The sequence below is a fragment of the Chroicocephalus ridibundus genome, chromosome 4 (genome assembly GCF_963924245.1).
Source record: "Chroicocephalus ridibundus chromosome 4, bChrRid1.1, whole genome shotgun sequence".
Lineage (NCBI taxonomy): Eukaryota > Metazoa > Chordata > Aves > Charadriiformes > Laridae > Chroicocephalus > Chroicocephalus ridibundus.
Genome location: NC_086287.1, coordinates 20,424,972 through 20,448,497, shown reverse-complemented (window position 1 = coordinate 20,448,497; position 23,526 = coordinate 20,424,972). Strand labels below are relative to the sequence as shown.

Here is a 23,526-nt window from a genome sequence, read left to right as displayed (position 1 = left end):
CTGACAAAGCCAAACTGCTTGCAGAGCGGGAGCCAGTTCACCTATCGTAGTCTTCTGTATTGCGAGTCTTGGAGACTTGGAGATAACACTTGCTCCCCATTGTTTTGAGATGTTGCATTTGTTTCCTCATCTCCTGGTGTCCAGCTTGGGAACGCTGTCTGATGTTAACAGCAGCGGGGAAATCACAGGGAAGCAGAGGTCCATTTGTGCCTAGTTATGCAACCTTGGGATGAGTGTGTAATTTTACAAAGATAAAAGTGCCCGATCCTTCAAGGACCCTTGGTTGTCTGTTTTAATGTGAAACATATGGCTGTAGAGTGGAGCCGAGAATAACAATTCAAGCCAGAGACACAGATCCCTGATGGTGACTGTGATCTGTGTTGGCAAATAGAAAACTTCAGCAACCCCTTAAATCTTGCATTGTGTGTGTGGGTTTTTTTTGTTTTTTTTTGTTTTTTTGTTTTGTGTTGTTTTTTTTTTCCAGTTAGCTGTGTCATCATTTGGTATAGCTGAACTGATTACTGGTGATTTGAATACACTCGAATGGAGACTGAAGTGACACCCATAGAGTACTTCAATTTTTGTTTCACTTTAAACTATTTTCCCTACCCCCCCACTCCCCCCCCCCGCCTCTCATATTTTGAACAAAGGTTAAGAAAAGGGGGCGGGGAGGAAGGTTGATTTATCATAATGTGTCCTGCATATAACATTAACTAAATTTTTAAACATAACCATTACTACGTGCTTGTTTCTAGCCACTGGGAGCTTGATTTACAAAAATATTTTGACACTAAAAGACGCAGCTAGGCACTAATTTAAAGAAAAGAGAGGTCCTGCAACATTTAGGCTTCTAGAACAAGTAGATTTCTGACTTTTCCATCTTGTTTGTAGCTGTAGAGCAGGAAAGAAACAAACTGTCCTGATTTTTGAACTCTATTTTTCAAGTGAAGTATTGATGTTTGGGGAAAATGCAAATAGGAGCATTCACTCTTTGGTACTTACTGAAAGCAGTACTTGACACTGTGCTATATTTATACAGCTTGAGTTAACCTCAAAAGTCAAAGCTGTATTATGTGTGCAACATTAAAAAGAACCTTCATACACTGAAGTTTGGGCTGGGCATTGTTCTCTGGAGTATTTGAAAGGTTATTTGAATATCCTAAGTAGAATATGGAAGAATTACATAATTCCCTTTAAAAAATCATCTTAATTTTAAAACTAGGTTTGCATTCTAAAAAGAAGAATTAAGTAAAAATACTTCATATTGCTTTAAGGAAATAAACTAACTGCTTTTTATTGGTCTTACAGTGAAAACCTTGTTTGTTTGTGTTTTGGTACAAGCTTGCAGGAGAAGGAATAACAAACGCCTCTGTCATGGCTTCACTCCAACAAGATATATGATATCAACATTAAAAGCCAGTGCATCAGTGCCTGTCACTGGCACACTGTTGTGCTGTTGTATGGCCACACGGGGAAGATGAATTAGCAAGAGTGAGGAAGCGAGTTTCTAGGATATTTTTCTGCAGTCAGCAAAGTTAAGTGAGATGACAACACTCAACTTGTTTTGCTGTATTTAAAGTTTCGGGGTATGTAAAGCTTGAAATACTCAACACCCAAATAAGCTTGGGAGAAGCTGATTTGTATTTTTTCAGACTCTATTAAGGTGTGTAGGGGAAAATCAAAGCCACACTGAGTAAAAGGTCCTTGGCAGGGACAAGTATTTCCTTGCAATATACTTAGAGCACTTCACGCAACGGCAATAGCAGGATGTAATCTGCAAAAGTATCTTGTACTGCTCCAGTTCTGTAGGTCTCTTAAAAAATTGTTTGCTTAGATCAGAAAATCTTGCCCTTAACGTGCCAGTGGTGTGGCTTGGAATTTTCTGTAATTCTGAGCTCTCTGAGATGTTGGACCTGGTGACAGAAAAATCTCCATCAGAAAGTTCTCGTTTGCTCCTTTGCATAAGTGATGTCTGCTTAGTAAAAATTATTTTTCCTTTTTTCTACATATGTTAACTGGTGATTCTGAACCTGCCTTTTCGCATTAGCAATGCATAGTAATAGAAAGGAGGATTGAGAGAGGCTTTGGAAGAAGAACAGGCCCTTCCTCTTGTACCAGCACACAAAGCAGTAGAATTTATTTTTAAGTCTTACTATCCAGATTGCATTTGAAAGAAAATTTAATTCACCAGCTGCATAAAATTGTACCAAATGAATTTAATTTGCTGCTTTCAATTATCAGAGTCTTTGATCCAATGTGTCGAAATCTAACCTTTTCACCTTCTCTTCTGAGAGATGTTCCTGTGTTATGGAAGTGGTGGGCAGAGTGCAGAAAGACTGATTTTCTGCCTCAGTCAGACATGGCTAATGCACAGAGTGCAGCAAGATCCAGATCTACCTGCGAGGTGTTGCATGCCCTCAGCTGCTCTTGTAGGAAGAGTTTCTTTTGGCATGAAATGGATTTGATGTGTTAAGTTTAACAGTATGCGACCTTCCCTTAAGAGTAAGTCATTTTCAGCCTAAGACATGAGATGCAGGAATCAGCCTGAGTAGCCAATGAAGAGCGGGCTCCTACCAGCAGGACTGTTTGGGCACCACATAGGTCATGATTGTGCTGTGCTTGCTCTGCAGATATTAATGTTTTGGATTATAAATTAGCCCTTCTGGGACCACTTGTGATCCCCAGCAATGTGCTCCATTAGCCATGTGCAGCTCATAACTATGGGTTAGACTTGTCATTCATTTTTCTAATGGCTTTTAGGTTCTTGTCATTGCTATTGCAGGTCTGAACTGCCTTATGTAGAAGGGCCAGTCCCTTCCCCAAGGCAATGTACATTTTAAGCAGAGAAAAGCTGTGGAAAAGGAGACACAATTTATCCACAATACATGAATAAAATGTGATGAATGGAATGAAGGAGTTAATGGTGTGATTTGCAAAGGGGCTGGGTTGGTGGGGTACTTAGCTTTGCAGCACCAGAGGGAGTTAGACAGCAAAGAGGTCACAGAGAGTATAATTTCCATGTATGGGTACAGATTTCAATCTTCCTTCTGGCAGCTTGTGTAGGAACGTGTAAGGCACACAGTGGTCTCTGTGCACCACGTATAATAATTAAATTATTAGTGGAAGTGAAGATCACAAGATTTGAACCCAGGTTGCATATGTTATTCGGAGCCTTCTAAGGGCTTCCTTGTTTCCTGGAATACCTGAAGACACACATTATTCTCCCATTTCATGTCAGTGTTGTGTTCTTTTGCTTATTTTGCATAATATTTTAAGGCTTAGGTGAAACAAAATTTTCATATTATTCCCTTTTTACCTGCCAGAAAGTCCCATTTTCTAATGGTTAAATTGTAAGATTTAGTGTAGGAAAAGTCAGTAATATTTCAAGATTGTAACTATCAATTAGTATGTGTAATATTGAGTTGCAAAGGAAAATTTCTAAGCTGAATTAAGGACCAATGGCACTATTAATGTTAAATGAGTCCATCAAGATCATGTTGTTATCATAAATGTCAGGAATTAAACACGAATAGGCCATTAATTTACAGTTGCTACTGCCTAATAGTTATTGATGTTGATTTAAAGGGACGCTGGTAGGGCTGGCAGGTGAAAAGCTTGACCTGCTTCTCAAATTTTTGTTAATCTGTTGAAAACTGGTTGGCAAATTCCTCAAGACAGAGTTTGAGTGCACTCATGAATTTTTTTGAAATCTCAAGTGGTGGCAATACAAAAGCTAAACACAGTCTGGCACCAACTTTGAATCTGAAGTAATGCTTTGATTTATAGTTCACGTAGTAAGTTTGTCCTCAGTGAATACTTCTATAATCTTATGTTTGCATGCTTGGATTGTAACCTTTATATATTAGGGGTTGTGATTATTTTTCTTTATTATGTAAGGTGTAGGTATGTTAACCCAGGCATAAGAGCCTTATTTGAAGTTTCATATATACTCTATCTAGGTGTTATTGTGTGACACTTGAAAATGTGCTTGGATTATAGCTCCAGGCGTTGCTTTTTGTAATGAACTTAAAATGCTTTTGCAATGTACATCTAGAGTACTGCAGAAGGGGGTGGTCCTGACTTCCTCCTGCCTGTGGCTGTGTTTTTTCTCAGTGTTTTCCTATGCCAGATTTTTCTTTTTCCCCCCAGAATTACCAGCTTCACAGCTGATTCTGAATGCTAGTGTTAGCATGAGAGAGGAGAGGGGTAAAGAGCAGGTAGGCAGAGGGGAGCGTGGGCCAGATTGCCTTTCAGCAGCATCCTACATGTCAATTAAAGTGACCATGGAACTGCCTCAGACCCAGGCTTTCCTGACTGTGTCTGTATGCTCTTAGCTATACCCAGGTACAACTGAGCTTGTTGGAGTACCTGCTTCAGACTGGTTGTTTTGATGATTGAGTTTGTACTGGTGTTGCAAACCAGCATCGAAGGCAGTGTAAGTAATCAGAACGGGTGGTCTATTCTGAGGCCGAACCTTGAGCCAATGTGACTGTATCAATACCTGTATTTTCTGGTCTTTATAATGATGAGAACCTGTGTCTCACAGGTGAGAAAACATGCAGTAAAGACTAAGATGTACAAAAATCATAGCTTGTGGCTGAGGTATGTATAAACTAACCCATGCATGTTAAAGGTGGACAGGTATGGTGTCTTGTGTGAAGGAGTCATGTTCTTTCATAATACTGATCTTCTATGTAGTACCTGTAATAAAGAAGCAATTATAATTTGTATGTGCAAGTATACACATGAATATGCACACTGTCAGTTCACATTTCCACACTGTTGTGCCTGCTTTCTTCACTGAATATGAAATAACTGAAGTATTGTAGACTGAGGACTGGTCTGTGTTAGAAGCTGGTCTCGTTGGAACATATTGCACCCCACACACAGAAGAGAGTTGTCCCGTTGTCCAGTGAATGTCTTTAATTGCTGGACCTCCAGAACTTTGCTGCTTCTCAGGTGAAAGCTTTGTTCAGTTGTACCTCTCTGGTACTTGTAAGCAGGCCTAGCTCTGCTTAGAAGAATGTGCTGACTACTAGTGTAACAGGCATGGAAAATGTGCTGTCATACACCTAAAGGGGGGGGCAAAGCTGTAGCTGCATGGATATTGTCACAGAATCAGCCTGACCCCCTTGTGAGCTCGTCCAAAGGCTCCTTAGCTTTGGTAGGCGTTAGAGGACAGATGTTATCCTTGGCGTGCGCTCCTGTAATCTATGTGTATTCAACGTGAAAATATCACTTGGTGTCTGTGCTGTATATTGTGTGCCTTGTACTGTCTGCAGGGCTTGCAGATATATTTATAATGCAAGGGGAATCAGAGGACCCACCCACACAACTGAAATGTTTTCAGGAGATAAAAGCTATTAAGCTGCTTGAAAAGACCAGTTGGGTCTCTAGAGGGTGAAAAGCCAATTTTGACCTTACCAAAACCTTACTTGCTGATCTTACAAAGGAAGTGTTAGCAGAAGAGAGGGATAAATCTATAATGGAATTATTTTCTGCCTTACAAAATGTGCCCAGTAGCAAGATCCACAAAAGTTGCGTGCTCCTTAAAAAGAAAATGGGAAGCAGAGGGTGAAGCATGCTTTCTTCTCTTCTCCAATGCCCACTCCTTTTGTGGAATCCAGCTCTTCACATCCATGCTGTTTAGCATTCCCTTGCCTGACAATGGGACTATCCCACAATCTGCGATGGTGTGTACATCTGTGAGTGAAGGGGAGTGCGAATACTTTACTGAACAGATTATAACATTTACTATGCCTGTTAAAGTAGTACAAATGTATTACTCTAACTTTCTGTTGTTGGAGTACAAACTATACCAGTATCGGGTGTTCTTATTCTGGGGTGATAACCCTGGTGGCAATGAACTGGAAAGCTTTTTCAGTAAAATGTTATGTTTTTGTACTTGGACTAGTTCCATCAGTGCAAAATGGCTACCTTGATTAAACATTGCTTATTTCTTATCTGACGGGAAGTACTGCCGTGTATTTGCTTTTATTAAGCTAGTATCTTTATTTAAAGATATTGATGCTTTTCTGAAAGGGATGGTCTTGCACCCATTGCAACCCTTTTGTTTCATTCCTGTGACTCTCCTTATTAAAGAGAAGAGACGAGACGTGTGTGTGTGCTTTTACTGGCACAGTGGTTAGATGGGTGCAACTAATAGGGCAAGGGAAGAGTTTGTTCAGAAAATATCCTTGTTACTCCATAAATTGGCCAAAACAATGCTTGCTTTTGTATTCATTCCCTGACAGATGCTATTGACCAATGTAAATATAGTTCCATTTAGCAAGTGAGAGATGAGAGGAACTTGATGAATTTGTTTTTTATGTTCTCTCTCTGTGCCTGCTCTGGCTTTTAAATTGGAGTTGTTGATGTGAGGGTAGAACTGAGGCATGTGAAGTGCCTCCAGTTGGTGACTCAGGGGATGTGTGTGTGTGGACTGTTACTCTTACAAAGCCTGTAAAAAAGGGAAAGACTCTGAAAAAGCACATTATGATTTTTACATCGTGCAGTAGGGGCTAACTTGGAGGTTATGGAAATTTTCCTCAAGTTTGATAATTTGCTTACTTCATTCCCATTTCAAAAGTGCCTGTCATGTTTTCTGTAGAAGTTTATATGTAATTATGGCCAGCTAGAGTTGCTGAGAGGCTCCTGAGTATGGAGATGGAGAATGTACTACACTGCCTGGCTAGTTCAGAATACAAAGCGGGGTGGCTTTTACGTACCATGGCAAAGGCATGATTCCTTAAACGTGACTTCCTTGCAGGTGCAGGAGTGAAGGGATCAGAGCTGTAATTAGAATCACTTCCTCTTCGTTGTAGCATGCCACCTTGCAACCATAGCTTTATGGTATGGGCTTTCTGCTGACACAGTGAGGATTAGGGTGTGGAGGCGTGAACCATTGCACTAGTCTTGTGGGGTTGTTTTTGTGCCATGAGAACACAAGATGGGAAGAGCTGTACTGAGCTGGTGAGACCAGCCTCCTCCTGCGTTCCATCAGCATTGCAGCAGAGTGGCAATGGGCTTCAGTCTCCCCTTCTTGCTTGCTTGAATCTTCTACTCAAAAAGGTATCAGCCCTGAGCTCCCTTCAGGTAACTTCCATGAGGCAATAAATGCAGGGCTTTCTCAGCTTGTTTTGCTGTGTTCTCTTCCCACTTGCCCACCCTCCCTTCCCAGTTAGATGCTTTTTTTCTTCTCCCCAGGACCTGTAGGCTGTTAGTTTATTTTATCTTGCAGACACAATTGAAGGGGTTTCCAAGAGGAGTGGGTCTACAAGAATTATTTTTCCTAGTCCTCTTTCTTATATGTGCCTAATATTCCATGTTTTGATATACACTCAAATCCATTAAATCACAAGGCAAAGAGTCAGGCAAATGAGTCTGGGACTGCACTGGGGTGTTTTTGTGAGGGAACAGTACTCCAGAGAACTGTTACCATCAGTATGAACAGGACATAGCTCATTTGTTGCAGATAGAGCTGTAACTGTTTATGCGTGTGACATTTACCTGTGCATTGGAGTCACGAAGTCCAGGAAAACACTTCTCAGGTTGGGGAGAATGAGAGAAAAATGTCTGTCTGCAGCCAAAGTCCTTCCTGACCTCTCATGGGAAGAAATTACAGGATCCACTGCTCTTGAAAGGAAAGATGTTGGAGTTATACTAATGAATGGAGATGTATGAGTTCAGTTCTTACTTCTGCCATAAACTTCTTTGTGTGATCATGAGCAAGATTCTTAGTCTCCTGAAAAACCTATAAATGAGGTAAATTGTTTTTCTTTTCTCCCAGCCTCATCTGTTTAAACTGTGATGTCTGTGAGGCAGGGACAGTACACATTGCACAAATTTACAGGAGCTGAAATAGCCCAAGCTATCCTGTCCTGTCTCTTCCCTTGTGCAGAGTATTTCGTGGTAAGTACAGCAGCAAGGGTGTGGGAGAGACGGGAAGAGGTAGAGAGGTGGAATGACATTTTGAGGACTGTAAAGGGGTATTAGTGTAGAGGGGCATGAGTGAATATCTTTAAATATTTAGAATTTGAGAGATTTCAGAAGGTGTAGGAAAACTTTTTGTTTGTTTGTTTCCTCATAAATTCATGCTATGTCTTTATTTCTGTGCATTTAAACAGTGCGAGAAATGCAACATTTTAAAGGCAAGAAGGAAAACTGGGTGGTTCATGGAGGAGGGAGGGAGGGAGGATATCAGGCTTTACTTTGGAGATGATGAGGAGAGGAGAGAAGAGTGTTTTTGAGTTTACTTTTACTGAAAGCAGTACATGTGGATTGGTGTTAGCAAAACCTTTACACTTTGGCGTCGCTGCTTTGTAAATGCTGGCAAGTAACACTGTTACAGAATGCTGGAATCTGTACATGGCACTGATGTATACATTTGGTTTTTTCCTAGTAAAGGACATCTTCAATGCTAGCTGTATTTAAAGGTGTAGAAAAGAGTTTTGAAAAGCTACACACAGCAGCTGTCATAATTTACTGTAATATCCTGCTGCTTAGGATACCTAATGAGTGCGTGAGTTCCTTGGATTTGTTGAGCCACATCACTAGTCAGTATAAAGTGGCATTGCTTCATGGAACTGGGAGGAGTTTCGTGCATTTCACGCCACCTGAGAACCTGTGTCCTGCTGAGCACATGGCAGGGCTGAGAGAAGGGCTGAGGGGAAGCTTGAGGTCCCTGGTAGCTTTTTTTAATGTGCTGGACTGGCACAGTTGAAGATTCAGAGTAATCTGTCTTGTCTTTGCTGGGAAGAAGGATGGCTTCCAAGTTGTTTGAGTCTCATCCTCCTCTTTTCCCACACTGTTCTGCCTAGTCTCCCCCAGTGGTTGGATTTCCCTCGAGGTGGAGGATTGCAGGGAGGACACCGCTATGTGTATGTGTGTGTGGTGAAGAAATAGCACCAGTTTCTTGTATCAGAACTGTCATATAATTGTTAGGTGTCTTAATTGAAGTGGGAACGAGTAATGGTTGATACGAGTCACCTACGTTGAGAGATTAAGGTATAGAAAGGAGATAGAGTGGAACTGCCGTCTGGGTTTGTATTGACGAGATGAAATTATGTACCTGGCTTTGTGTTGGAAATATTATGGCATTGGCATATCACAGAAAACATGGACCAGGTACAAGAAACAACTTGTATTTCTTAAGCCTTTTAATGTTGTTTCTTGTTTCTCTCCTGCTCTGTAGAACATGAGCAACTTTTATCAGTTTATACTTCACAGCCTGTCCATAATGAGGAATTACTTTCTTCCAGCAATTTCCAGACTTTGCTTGACTTCCTGCGGCTGACTTTCGGCTCTTGTTCCCATCCAGCTGTGAAGTATCATCCCTCTGCCTTATCCTCCCATGGACTGCCTAATGTTAAAACAGACCAGAAGTGAGAGGATGTTATCTTCATAGCAGGAGTTTACTTATATCTTAAGTGATACGAAGTTTTGATACAGCCACAGCATATTTCTTAAGTATAGTCTCACTGTAGGTAGCAACAGCAGCATTTCTCATAGTTGAAAATTAAGTATGTGCTTTGGTTGGCCATCTGCTCAGGGCAGGAGCCAGCTAACTCATGGGATTCAGAAAACCCCAGTGCATTAGTGATACTTACAGTGCTGTATGAACAGGCATTTCCCTAAGGTGCCTGCTTGCTTTTGGGTTCTGGATTGGGAGGCTTTTTGTCATCTTTAGAATAGTGCATGCTAGTTGTAATGGATGGGCATCAGCCAAGCATTGTGTTTGCAAGAGTACAGCACTAGCTGTACAGATTGAATAGCAACATGCATTATGAAGTATAAACCAGAGAGCGGTTTTAGGCTATGCCAGGCTGAAGATGACACAGAAGAACAAAGGGAGATGGCAGAAACTGCTGGGGAGAGGTAAAGACAGACATTATGATTCTTACTGACTTGTGGGCCTGGTGTGGTTTTAACAAGAAATATGCTAGTTAGCTATAATGCTGTTGGAATACCAGTGGCCAGTGAACAGCTGTTATCACTGCAAGTTTAATTTCCAGCTGTAGCACTTAATCTACTTGACCAGCTCTTGTGTGATTGTAGCAAACCACAAGACAGAATCCAAGTGCAATGATTTAAATTTGAATTTTCCTGGGGATGGATGCTTTTTGTCTTCTATGAATTTGTGAATCTCCAAGACGGGCTTTCTGTCTTGTCATAGACTTGTAAGGAGCTTAGCATTTAGTTTTTCCCATATTTTAATATTTGTAATGTATGTATCTTTTTGGCTGGTTTCCTCCATTTTTTTAAGTATAAGCAGATAATTATTAGTATGCTGTACTGCTCAGACTGTCCCAAACAAAACCAGAAATTTCCTGAGCTAGACATAGTAAATAGGTATTGTGAGAGATGATTTCTGCTAGCAAGGGGCAGATTTTGTTCTCAAGATGGACCAATTAGTTGAAGTGTTCTCTCTATTGTGTGTGAGAACTGAGGGGCAGAGACGTGAAGACTCAAGTCCCATTGTAACTGTTTTGCCTGTATAACAGGGATCTGGAGAGGAAGTAAAGAACTGCATTTGCTGTCAAGTTGCTTTAACTAATGTGGTGCGATGTGGTACTACTGTAACTGACTCATCACAAAACTTTTGAAAACTTCTAAATAATTTAAAAGTGTTGATGCTGGATCCATTTGGGGACTCCTGAGTTGAGTGTAAAATATTCCAGAGTATCTGCAGTGGTTTTAAGCCAACCTTCATTTCTACAGAAGGACTTAAAGCACCCACAGAAAGCAATGTTGATCCTTTGTGAGATGCATTTGGTTTTCCCAAGGCCTAGTGGTGCTAACAATCCCATTAAAGGAGTTTCTTAAATCCTTCTTCAGAGGGAAGGTGTTCGAGGTACTAGCAATGTGTATAGTTGTTTAGTATCTTTGGTATAGATATCTAGTATCAGTACTGGTTTAGATGCTTTCTAAACTTTGCAAATAAGTGTGCATTGGAAACTGCTGCTGAAGCTGCCTGAAAGGTGATAATTTGACTCCTGTATAGATCACAAATAAAATTGCTATGCATTCTGCACAGTTATGCTGTAATGAGCCTCTCATCTTGTCACTGGGACTATGTGCTTGAAAGTGTTACCCAAGGCATCTGAATTTTTGCGGGAGTCAAGGGTAGGGCAGCAGGTTGTGAAGTCCTCGGCATGCTTATGACAAGAGGGGGGAATAAGTGCGTGTCTAAAGGGGTTTGGCTGGAAGCAAACTGAATTAGAGTGCCCCAGACAAAAGGGGACATGGGCCTGTGAGTCTATGGGAAAATCAGTCATAAGACTCTCAGAAAGTTGCTCAGAGCAGCACATGTCAAAGTGAAGAACTCTCGACAATGCGAGCGCTGATGTCCTGGCCCAGATAGGTCTGAGTTGTGCTTTATTTCCCCCACTGACTAGGTCACATCCAGTGCTCACACTGTTGCCAAACACCAGTGCTCTTAAATTACTGCACAGCAGCTCTTCATTTACCACAAAGTGCCTGACATAGCTGCAGCAATTCTGGCCCAGCAAGAGAGTGTTATTTTATAATAGCTGGCTGATGTGCTCACACCCGATGCTACGTTGCTTTGCCAGCACAAGGGCCTGTGGCCAGATGGAGGATCAGAGCAGAGGGAATTGCTACAACCTGAGATGGAAAACTTACTTGGTTTCTGTGTTTTGGATGGTTGGTTTAGGATAGCAAAAGATCTAGACTTGCCTCAAAATTGGGAAAGTGTTGTTTTAACTCTGTGAAGTTACCACAAAGGGCAATGATAGGATAGATGTGTCTTCCCTCTGGAAATACGGTGGTAAAAATGCTATGATGTAGTTTACTGCTTTGGAGATTTACTGGAAGCAAAACGTGTGTCTTGGTGTATCCACAGCAACAAAACTAAGATAACAGTCATTTTAAGTCACTAGCTTAACAGGAAAAGCTGAAAAGCTAAGCTTTAAAAGAAAAAAAGGATTTGAGTACCTTGCAGAAATTACAGCACTAGAAAACTTTCAGTGCTGTGTCCTTAAGTGCTTCATTTGATTGATTGGGGTAGGAAATTAAATCGCGTGTAAACTGTTGTTGGTAACAAAACTTTCTTTGCCTACACTGGCTGTTCTTCCCGTCTACCACGCTTCTCCATGACTGCTTCTGAATGTTTGCTTAGGGCATGCTTGTGGAATGGCATCTACCTGGCTGTTGCTCCCCATGGAGCTGGGCGCTCACTGGGAGTGTGAGGGTACTGGGTTCATCTCCCAGCTGTGTGGCAGACTCCTTGGGAAAGTCACTTCTGTCTTGCACGATGTCAAGTGTTGTGGATGATCTCAGGGCAGCTTGAAGTGTTGCTGTGACTCAATGTCATGCCACAATATTAGGCGGGCCTCTGAAAGAGTGTGTTGTGACCCCAGACCTAGCTAGTAAACCATTAGTTAGCTCAAGCAGCGCTGCATTACCCTTGCTCAGAGAGAGCTTGGAGAGTGGGCAGGGTCCCGCTGTTGCTGGTGTTGCCTTCCTCATGGTATTTCAGGTGCATGCCCAATGCAGCATGGGAAAGATAGTCCTTCTTGGGCTAATAAGGATGACAGAGGGACAAATGTATGTGATATCATGGTACTATAAGAGATGTATCAGCTTGCTGGGAACTGGAGTAACTCCTTTAGAAAATACCTACAATCTCTACCTAAAGGCTTACAGTGAGAGAGAGTTGGCTATGTTAACTGACAGTGTATTTTGGGAGATAAGTACCTGTCATGTTTTAAAAACACCTTATGTTTCTGAAAGCCCTGGAGCAGTTTTAAGAATCACTGGGCAAGTATTGGACTCAATGCATTTAAACAGTGCTATGTCTATATTTGGGTGTGTGTGTATATGTGAGGTTAAGTGTATTCTCTGAAAAGAAACCTCTTCAATGGTGAATTCAAAATAATGACAAATCAGGTGAAGATTTAAACTTTCCCTAACCATTTAATAGCACTTAAATTAAAAAGTATTTACCAGTGGAGGTTTGGCTGGGGCTTTAAAGGAAAATGAAAGTGCTTGAACCACAGGAAATCAATGGTTTAATTGTCTGGAAAAAGAGTTCACTGCCGTGCCAGGATAACCTGTGAGAGCAATAGCCTCTTCTGCAGGTGTAGGGAGAATATTTGTCACTTACGTTTTACAGCAATATCAATTCCACGACGGGTAGCTTGTGAAGTTGTGAGACTGATCGGAAGCTGAGAATGCTATATAGCTTGTGTCGGGGAGGGATTGAAGAAAGTCTAAATGAAGGACGGTGAGGTATTCTCTTTATTCTGGTAGAACCAGTCATACTTCCTTACTTTCTTTCACTATAGACAATACTATTTTAAAAACAATTTTAAATGTAAAGTTTGTTAAACCTAGTTTCTTTTCTCGGTGAGCCATCAAGTTTGGGGCAATTTAGGTAGTAAATAAAGGCTGTTTCTGCAGATTTTAATTGTGTTTCAGTTTTCCTCCAAGGACAGCTTGACATAAAGTAAAAGTTAAACAAAAACCCACACAAAACAAAAGAAGAAACAAACAACCCCCCCACCCCAACTTTAGTGAAAAGGAAATCCATCATTCATTCATCTAAAAATTGCAAAAAAATCTGAACTTGTATAAACATATCATTTATTGCATAACTGCTTAGTTAAATGAATGGTGATATATCGTTAACAAATTTGCATGCTGAACTTTAGTGCATGGGGTTTTTTTAATCTAAACATCTATATGTTTTCATAGTTACTAAACAGGGAGAATCAGCCCTTTTTCAGGCATAACAGCTAAACATGGAAACCAAGTTTAAAACTGCTGACCTTAATCAAGGTTTCATATTATTGACTTCTAATCACTTTGATTTTAATTATGAATATTGAAACTATTAAATTAGTAGTGCAGGTCATAGTGATGTCTGAATTATGAATGAACGGTCAGCCTCAGGCAGCCTCTCCCTTCTGGCAGGTACAGAGGGGTGACGTGGGAGCTGCCTCTGTACCCTCTGGTGAGATGTGGCATGTCCCACGGAGAAGGAACCTCTGCTTGTTTCCGTGGAGGCTGGCGTGCCGTTATGGTGGCATTATGCCACAAGTGACTGTTTGAGTTGGTGCCGTTATCTCTGGTTGTATGTCCAGTGCCGGGTGCTCACAGAGCTCTGTAATCCCACTTGTGCAAACCTAGGTAAGAGTGGTGATGTCTGGAAACCTAAATAAATTGTCTAACACAAGACTCTGGACTTCACATGATTATTGAAACTCCCCAACAATTTCTGCTTTCAAAGTAACTTATTTAACAATATAACACAGATTTCCAACAATATAACACAGATTTCCTTTGGATCTAGTTACACTGGCTATAAAGGAAGACGTATAAAGGAAGAGTTAAATGACAGTGATGGAAGGCACTGGCTGATGCAGAGAGGCTTTCAGGAGTCTGCTATGTTTCAGCCTACCTTGTAGGTTTACCTGCTCTGAGGAGTAACTGCCTTCTCAGGCTGCACTAGGACAGTCTCATCCTGCTCAAAGGATGGGTTATTCGTGTTACTGATTCCATTTAGAGTGCCTGGGGTATGTAAGAACTGTTATGTGTTTGTGAATAAAAGTGATAAAAGTGAAAGCTCATCTGCAGAAGAGCGAACTTTCTCACAGGTCAGGCTGAGACTTGGAACAGCCAGAGGAGGATCACAGATCTTGCAGCTTTCAGTGCTAAGGGCTGAGCACAGATGCCTTTGCGAGTAGAAACAGAAGATGCGAACACTTAACAAAATCCCGTCAAGCTCATACACTGGTGTCCTGGGTCACAGCAGAAAGTCACCTTGATCTCTGACTGGACAGCAGTGCCAAGGGAAGAATGCAAGAGTGGGGAGAGCAAGTACGGGTGTTTCAAAGCAAGGTAATCGGAGAGCAGGACCCTTGTCTAGCTGAGGGTGTCCAAGTTCCTGGAAAGCTGAGCTGTCTGTGACATGTCTATAATCAGACAGTTTGTATTTAGGTGTTAGGACTCAATTCACTTTCTCTTGCTAAGCTGCAGTTTTTGCCCTTAAGAACCTGTAATATTAGCCTGAAAAAAATATCCTAAATGGTTTGGACTTCTCGGAGACTCTTTAGATGGACTCCAGGTTGTGTGGTGCATGCCAGAGATCTAGGAAGCATTTGGCACAATCCAGGACAGAAATATTAAACACATGCCTCTGGTCTCTGGAGCAGGATGTCTGGTGTAGCTGGGTTTGAGGGGAGCCTTGTAGCACTAATTAGAATTACACTGCAGTTGACATTCCTGTTGTTATTAAAGTTAATGCTTAGAGGCCCTGTTGTGCTCAGCAACACATGATAAATAGACATAAACATCTTGTAAAAGATGGTCCCTGATCAAAAGAGGAGACAAAGGGAAAAAAAAAAAAATCAACCTGAGAATGAAAGTGGGACACAAGCAGCCAAAATGTTTTGCCTGAGGTTGTACAGCAGGTCATTTGTGGAGAGGGAAATGGAGCCCTGGTCTCGCTGCTGGTGGTGCCAGCACCTTCTTTGCTGAAACTGTAGTTGCCTGGGCTCACGTGTTGGACGGGTCAAGGCAAATCTGTGCAATGACTATGCTAATCAAAGAGGAGGGTTTTGGTTGTCTGCTAGATTTGAAGAGTAGATTTAGATGCAGCCTACTGAGATCACATCCTGTCATTAGTTTAATGCTGTCACTTCTGATAGCAGTGCCAACCTCTATTTCAGGAGGCAGGTTTGCAGTCTGAATAGCTGTACATGACCTCGGTTTTGTTAGCATTGTTTAACAGGCATGGTAAAAATGTGGTTATACATTTAAAACTGGGTTATACATGACTACAGAGGCTTACTGGGAGGCCGTGTTGTGTGCATGCTTCTGTATCTTCTCTGCCTTATGAGCTGGTTGTCAACTGTGTTGAATGCACACGTGACTGCAGTGTAGATACAGCTTTAGATACATACTTCCTCCTGCATTCCTATGGAAAAGATAAGGCATGAAATGTGTTCCTGTACATCTGTGCCTGTGTTTACTGTACTGTACTCTCTAGGAATGGAAGTGAATGGTAAGACTGGGTCAGGGCAGCAGGCTATCTAGCTTGTTTTCTTTTTCACAGTAGCCAAGAGCACCTGCTGAACCAGCCAACACCAGTCCACAAAAGTTATGGGGGAAGAAGGATTCGTTTGCATTGTTATTACAAGGGCTTCTAGCTTGTTCTTGCTTCATGACTGAATTTGTTTTTCTAGGAAGAATCTTTGCTGTTATGAGTCACTCTGGCTTAACAGAAGGATTTTGCTTTCAGCTGCCTTTTGCCTTAAAAGGTGATGTTGCTTCTGGTATTTGTCAAGTTTAGGAAAAAACTCCAAATCTAAAAATCATCAGGCAGCTCTCTCTTCTCAAGAAACACTTGATATCTACTTCCTTAGTTCTTTGTTTTAGAAAAACCAAAACAAAGCTATGTTTAGGGACTGCATTGCTGATTCTCCTTTGGACCCTGCTTGATTTATGTGCCAGTGAAATGTCAGACAGCAACACTTCTGCATGTAGCAGGGATATAGCCTGCTTTCTCTTGTGCTGGATTTCTAGACCATCTGGAAATTAGTGGCTTTAAGCACCTGAAATAGCAAGATTTCAAAAAAAAAAAAAAAACAACCCAAAAAACAACCAACAAAACCCCCAAACAAACAACAAAACCTAGGAGTTACACTGTGGCAAACGAGTCACGGTTGATCTACAGACCTAATGTATTTTAAACGGGTAGATAAACTGCAGTCTTGGTTATCTGTGGTCAGTAAGGATGTCGTAGCCCTTTTGTAGGGGATGGCTTTTTAACCCTAAGTGGGGTTAAAATTAGCGGGGCTAATTGCATTGCGCTTAAGTAAAATCTTTTTGCGGTTCCAAACTTAATGCTAAGGATATGTATATGCTAGCAAAAAATCTTGTGGCGCAAACCAGTGATGTAATTCTTTATCCATTGCGATGATATAGCAGCAATGGTAAAGGAAGGGGCTGGGTTTTTTGGAAAGGTTTGTCTGCAGTACAGACCTTACCACTGCTTCTGTAGGTAGAAGTAAACTGTTGGTTGATTAGGCATTCGAATGTTCCTATGCATTTGAGTATAGTTCTAACCTTACTTTTCCCTGTGCAGCATTGCTGTGCAATTTTACCACTCCTAGTAGAAGATGCTTTTCATTTGTGGTTATTTACATAAACTGCTTCCACCAGCTGAGCTTGCTTTGTTGGCATTTGTCAGTCTCAGAAACTTGAATGATTAGAAATATTTATCAGTTTTACTCTCCCTTGCCATGACCATCTCCCTGTGTAGGAAACATAAGCTTGTGCTCTCTTCTGAATGCTTTCTGTGCATTGTTCCCTGGGAGCAACAAAGCTTGTTTCTTGGGATGCTGGTGGACCTTAAATTACAAGGTGCTTTTCTGTAGGCGCTCTTTACCTGGATTCTCCTCTGCATGCCTAGCTTGCCTTAGTCTCTTGCCATTGCATGTTCCCTCTCACTTTATTAGTTTATCCGTGGATTCAATGAAAATAAAAGTTATGTCTTTTAAATGGTTTTTAATTCTGTATTGGAAATGTGCAAGAAGATATTTTTCCTGTAAGTCAATCTTTATCTGGTGACCTGAGTTTCATTTTAGTAACAAACTTAATTGAGGTTGAAGAGTGTGTGGGGAACTGCAGAGGGGAGGGGAAGGCGGTTGTGAAGCAGGGAGCTTTAATCCTGGATTGAAAAGTCTGTTCCTGAAGTGACTCCTGATCACCACCTGCTTGTTTTACTCATGAATCTGTTGTTTTGTGTCTTGCAGTGGCATCACTGAAGGGCGGGCTGATATTGTTGTGGGAGATCAAAAGCTACTTCCAGTTGCATCTTGTGCATCATCTGCAAAACCACCAGTCATAGTGAGTTTCTCCTACACACACTCTGTTTTCCCCAATGAGGGTTTGTTATCTGTAATCTGTGATAATGATCTCTTTCTCTATTTATACTTTGTCAGTTCACTTACTACTACAAAAAGATTTGATTTACAAATCCCAAGATACATACCTTCCATCCCCATGCCCAGAAGCTCATACTGGAAGCTCAGCATTGCAAACTCTTCTTTTCTGGCCACCTGCACACCTTGTGGTGGGAGGACAATGGAAGACTATGCGCTTTTGAGTGTGTATTCTGGTTATTCATCCAATGGCCAAGATGAGAATTGGACAAAATATTTTGTTCCCGAGAACAGCTTCAGAAAGAAAAACTTATTTAAATAAAACAAGGAAAGAAAATTATTGCTTGGGCAAAGAAGATTAAACTTCCCTACTAATTCAGAGTTCCAGAAGCAAACACATCATACATGTGTGGCACCTAGTCATAGGCAGTGGCAGGTGAAAGGAGGGGGTGTCTCAGTGCTGGAGTGTTCCTGAGTCTGTTCCTAGGTATATTCTTAAAATGAGAGGCTGGAATTTTCTCAGCAGTGTAAGAGAGCTAGCTAATTCAGTGCTATTTGGATACCAAACGAAAATTACTGAAAATCCTCATTCCCTCAACTTTTAATTTCTGTCTAAAAGAAATACAGGGAAGAAAATGCTTCCCTACTCCTACCAGCTGTCTGTGAATGTCTATGTAATTTGCCTGTGATTATTTTGTCAATAATTCTCTTCTGCCAATAACTCAGTAAAATGCACTCAGGTGATTTTGATATTTCAGTCTTTAAAACGATGGAATACCAATTGCTTGCAAAGCCATCTCTGGCTTTCAGACAATTATTTACCTGTCTTGTGCTGGTTGGGAGAGCTGAATACATCAGTTGTGTGTATCCTGCATGGAATCTACCTGCAAGACTAGAAGGGCAGGAGCAAATCTATGCATGTGCAAGGCTTTGCTTTGAGGAAAACTTGATGACTCAATGAACAAAAAAACCCCGGTAAGTGCTTAAGAGAGCACAGGACACTTGTACAGTTAAATGGTGTTGAATGTTAACATGGTGTACATCTTGGATTATGGGGTTGGGCATAAGGGAAGTAATTGTGCTCCGGTAACTGATTCTCTTAAAAGCTAATGACAATAGCACGAGGAAGCAACACTTTAAAGGTTATAGGAAAGAGAACTGGACAAAATCTGTATTTCTAGCCTTTGTCAATATTGCGGATGCATAAATTATATATGACTTGTAAAAATAAGAAAGGTTGCTTCTAGTGAGCTGTTGTGTTTTGCCTGGAAGGATAGAGCCAGCTTGTAGCACATGTAGAGAATAACACCTGTCAGAAATTTAATATTGAGTGAAAGTAATTGTTTTAATCAAAAGCAGTTAGAAGTGAAGCTGAGTCGAAGGAAAAAACAATTGCTTAGCCGGAAGACTGCTTCCAGTGCTGCAGACATGCCCTGAGATGCATATTTTATGTATTAGGAATATTGATCAAGACCATAGTTGTACCTTGCATTACCACTGTTCTTCCTGATCAAGATTTCTCAGTTCTTTAAATTCCTTTCTCTGTAACCAAGTACAAAGCACTTGGTGCTGGTGTGATGGGGAACTTGGCATTGTATGAGATGGTTAGCTTGGCCCTTGTTTCGTTTTGATTTAGTATTGTGCAGAAGTGACTGTTTTAATCACAAAAAAAACCTTAAAAAGCTGTGGAGAGCAGACATGCTGGTTTATATCTGTTAGCATTCATGATAAATCATCTGTAGTGATTGTGAATGTTTTCTTAAGAGTAATTGTCAAGAGGTGTCCCTGGGAACAGTGACTGTACGCACAATCTGATATATGCTGAGCTGAGCACTGTAAAGGAGTCCTAGACTTTGTGTTTCTGCAAAGATACAGCCTAGGCTGCTTTTTGAACTTTTTGGCTCTCACATCAAAAGCAGGATTGCTTCCACACACTTAAGCCTGCTCTCTATTCCTCTTGAGTCAATGTCCATTCCCTTCTGATTCTTTACAGTGCCCTGGGAAAGCTGAATCCCTGTTGAACCCATGGAAGCCACCTGCACTTGCATCTGTTAAAACTAGCTGTCGGTGGAGGGTGAGGTTGTAGATTAGTGATGTCAAAGGTCTTTTCTGTGCTATAACATTTGGCTACTGCACCCTTGAGAAGGCAGGAGTCTGCAGTTGTACCTGCTTGAGCAAGGTTCCCTGGGGAGCAAGTCAGCCCTGGTGGGATGCTGGATGCATAGTAGATGCTGCACTGGCAGCCCTGTTGATGCAGTTGCTTCTAATCTTGACCCACACCATCCTTGACTTTCTGCTCTGACTTGCTTGTTCTTTTGTTTAGCCACCAGACTTTGTGAGTAAGCTGCATGAGTGCATGCTGGCTGGTACGCCTGTTGAAAGGAGAACAATCTGGTAGCTAACGTAGAGCTCTTCAAGTCCAGTTTCAGCTGCCTGCTCTGCTTGCAGATTCCCTCTGAGAATTCAGTAGCACAGCTTAGTCTCTGTGCCAGTTTCCTTTCTGTTAAAGGACAGTTTCCACCTTGGATGGGAACTGAAGGAGACAGCGAATGCTCCAGTATAGTGGTTGAAGAAGTAACGTAAGTATTGACCAGGATATCTTTCTGTAATATTTCTGCACAGCGCAGGTAGCATCCCTGAAGTCTTTTTAGCAGTCAAAATGAGATGATGAGCACTGTGGATGGATGGGTAATGCAGGCTTGTATACCATGCCAGTGATACTGAGGTGTAAACATGAGATCCCAGCATCCACTGTCCCACTCTGATCACTGAATGCATCTCACCTCTCCGAGTGAAAGTGCTTGCTTGGACCTGAGACACCAGAGGTTGCAAACAGCTTGAGTTCGTGTTCCGCACCCGGGGTTCCAGCAGCAGGTGCTGCTTTGTTCCTCATGCGGCTTTGCCTTGTGTAGTCACACCTGCTTAACTCAGCTGGCCTGCCGGTTGTGTGTTGGCTTTAAGCATTTACTTTAGGGATGCAGGAAAGTCTTTTATCTTGCTTTCCAAATGTCACCGGGCAAAGTTCTTTTCGGAGCCTGGCTATTTCATGGCTGCACAGCCTACCTCAAAATTGTTGCTGTCCCTGGTGTGTCAATGAATAGGACCTTGATAGGATTGACTGCTATAAACCATTCCCTCTGAACTCTGAGATGAAAGTGAGGCATCTCCTTTCTCCTTCCAGAGGGCACATCTGCTGTAAGAGGAGGGGGGTGGTTTTCTTTTTTAAAATGTAACTCGTATCAGGTATCATAGCAGTGTCTATAGGACTCCACGGCAGCATGCTGTGATGCCTCATGCTATGGGAAACTGGGAATATGGGAATGAAAGGCAACTCTGCCAAGAGGCTTCTGTCTGCATTGATAGTACACATGACTCTTATGGCATTACCTGAATCTCACTGGTGATACAGTGGAAAAGGAATATGATAAAATCAAGTTAGGATTCAAATATTCAGATTGCAAGTATAGTCCCTGGGTTTTGATCTGCTTGCTTGCTAATAGCGTAGCAAGCTAATCAGAATAAAGAAGTATGTTTGGCTCTGCACTACAAATATATAAGACAACCTTGCTTTGGCTCGCAGCCCAGGGTGAAAAGGATGGCTGATCACCCTGCTCTTTCAGTGTTGACACTATTGCTGTCAGGGACAGATGTGACTTGGGTCTAAGATAGGGATAGCAGTGCAAGAGCTTTTTAGTGAGAAGGTAGATTTTAGGAGATAATGCAATTTGTCTGTTCCACAGTAAAGGGGAACAACAGGAAATTTTTCTGTTTTCTTGGTGCATTTTTCTTAATTTTTTTTTCATATTGATTCCTAGGATGCAAGGATATTGCTCAAATATTCTAGTACTTAACAATCTTGGATTATATCTTTGGTTCATCCAGTCTCATAACCTGTTCCTTCTCATGCCAAAGCCAGTTACCTTACACGCAAGGAAACAGGCAGTTCTGGGATACCATTGGCTTTACAGAAATAAGTCTGTGTGTTTGATCGTTATGAAAATGTTTTGAAGAACTGAATAAGAAAGCACTGTAGGAATTTGGTGGGCAGATTAATTGCATTCCTGCTTCAGGCTGTTTATTCATAGCCTTAACTTTTTTAAGGCAAAAAGGATTCTATTTTTAGCTTGCTTTTTTTCCCTCCATATTAACCCAAACGAATTTACCTCTCAGAGGAGAGGGTGGAGTTGGGAGGAAGGAAGGGTGGATTTGAAACTGCTTCATTGAATCAGTTTCAAGATCATCAACACACAATTTTGTTTTCACATTACAGTTCTGAACACACAAAAGTCTCTTTACACTTTCCAAAGAGGAGAAGCTTTGTGTACAGAGCGGGAGAGTGAGGGCCTCTAAGACAATGAATTGGTTATGGAAAGCTTATGACTTTTGCTTCCTGAATATTTTTTCTCATTACTTCTGTTAGGGTTAGTCTGTTATTTCTAAGGAATGGTGTGGCTTGGTGATAGTTTTCTCTCACAGCTTTCAACTACCAGCTAATGCCTCATATTGCAAGGTGAAGGGAAGGATTCTGGTATAAGCAGGAAGGTCATTTAGATGTTGCTAAGCCACTAATGATAGATGTTCCCCCTGACATTCCCATGTATACCTGGTAAGAGACAGAACCTGACCTAAAGAGAGGAGACTGAGGGTAGGAGGTGAACTGCCAGCAGGGTAACCAAGCTCTCCTGAGTCCTAGTATATATGTTTTGATGGTTTAATGGTAAGTTGCTTCTGAAGTAGAGAAAGTAACTCCAACAGTTTCCTCAGTAGATGGATGTGACTTCGGCTTTAACTTTCATATGATTACTGACTTTGGTGTACTGCAGAAAGGGTTGCTGAATCCAGGGCCCATGTATCTAGTCTGTAGAAAGAAGGATACATACTTTGAGATTGATTGACAAAGCAGCAGCCAGTGCTGCCTGGCCACTGCAGAGCACTGCTGCTTTTTCTATTTTTCTGAATGTCTTGGGCTTTAATGTTGGTTCTTCAGTACCTGTTAGTTTCCCCTCCCTCTGTTGATAAGAGCTGAAGGATCTTTAGAATACAGCATCTGTGAAGTCCACCTCTGGTGGTGACGTGTAGAATTGCTCATGCTGTCCTGTCTGACTCCATAGGCAACTCAAGGTTGGATCCTAAATTATCAGTTCCTGCCATGTGTTGCTCCTGCTGTGTGTTCTCCTGAGCTGTTGGAGAACTGATGAAAAACAGAGGTTATGTTTGTGTCTAAAGAAAATAAAAACTTTTCTGTTTTAGAAATAAACAGCAAAAAAAACCCCAAGTAAATCCTTCTCTTCCAGGAGTAACTGGTTACCAAGTTTTAGAACTCTGTTTATGAACTCAGGGCTGGAAAGGACAACCTGACTTTCCAAGCCTCTGTCCCAGGGAAAACTCCCTGCTGCTGAGGGATCAACATGGGGCAGGAGCCCTTTCTGTGGACTCTCAGGTTCTCTTTTTATCTGCTTTCTTCTCCTCTTCCACTTCTCCCACTGTGAGGCTGCTCCAGATCCCAACTGCTCCACACTCAGATTTTTCTGACCTCCAACCTGGAAACATTCATGGTTGGTTTATCTCATTTTTGCACCAAGATAATCCTATGGTTTAAATGTCTCTTGTAATTTCT

The 23,526-nt window shown here is 41.5% G+C and overlaps 1 protein-coding gene across 7 annotated transcripts in view; it reads left to right on the top strand.

The window, feature by feature from the left end:
- TSPAN4 (tetraspanin 4) overlaps positions 1-23,526 on the top strand; it is a 471,022-nt gene that overhangs the window by 63,743 nt on the left and 383,753 nt on the right. For 5 of the 7 annotated variants that reach the window (XM_063331344.1, XM_063331346.1, XM_063331350.1 and 2 more), the window contains exon 2: positions 17,781-17,874. The exons of the other annotated variants lie outside the window; for them this stretch is intronic. The gene's annotated coding sequence lies outside the window, so the exon portion shown is untranslated. The remainder of the gene's footprint in view (positions 1-17,780; positions 17,875-23,526) is intronic. 7 annotated transcript variants of the gene reach the window in all.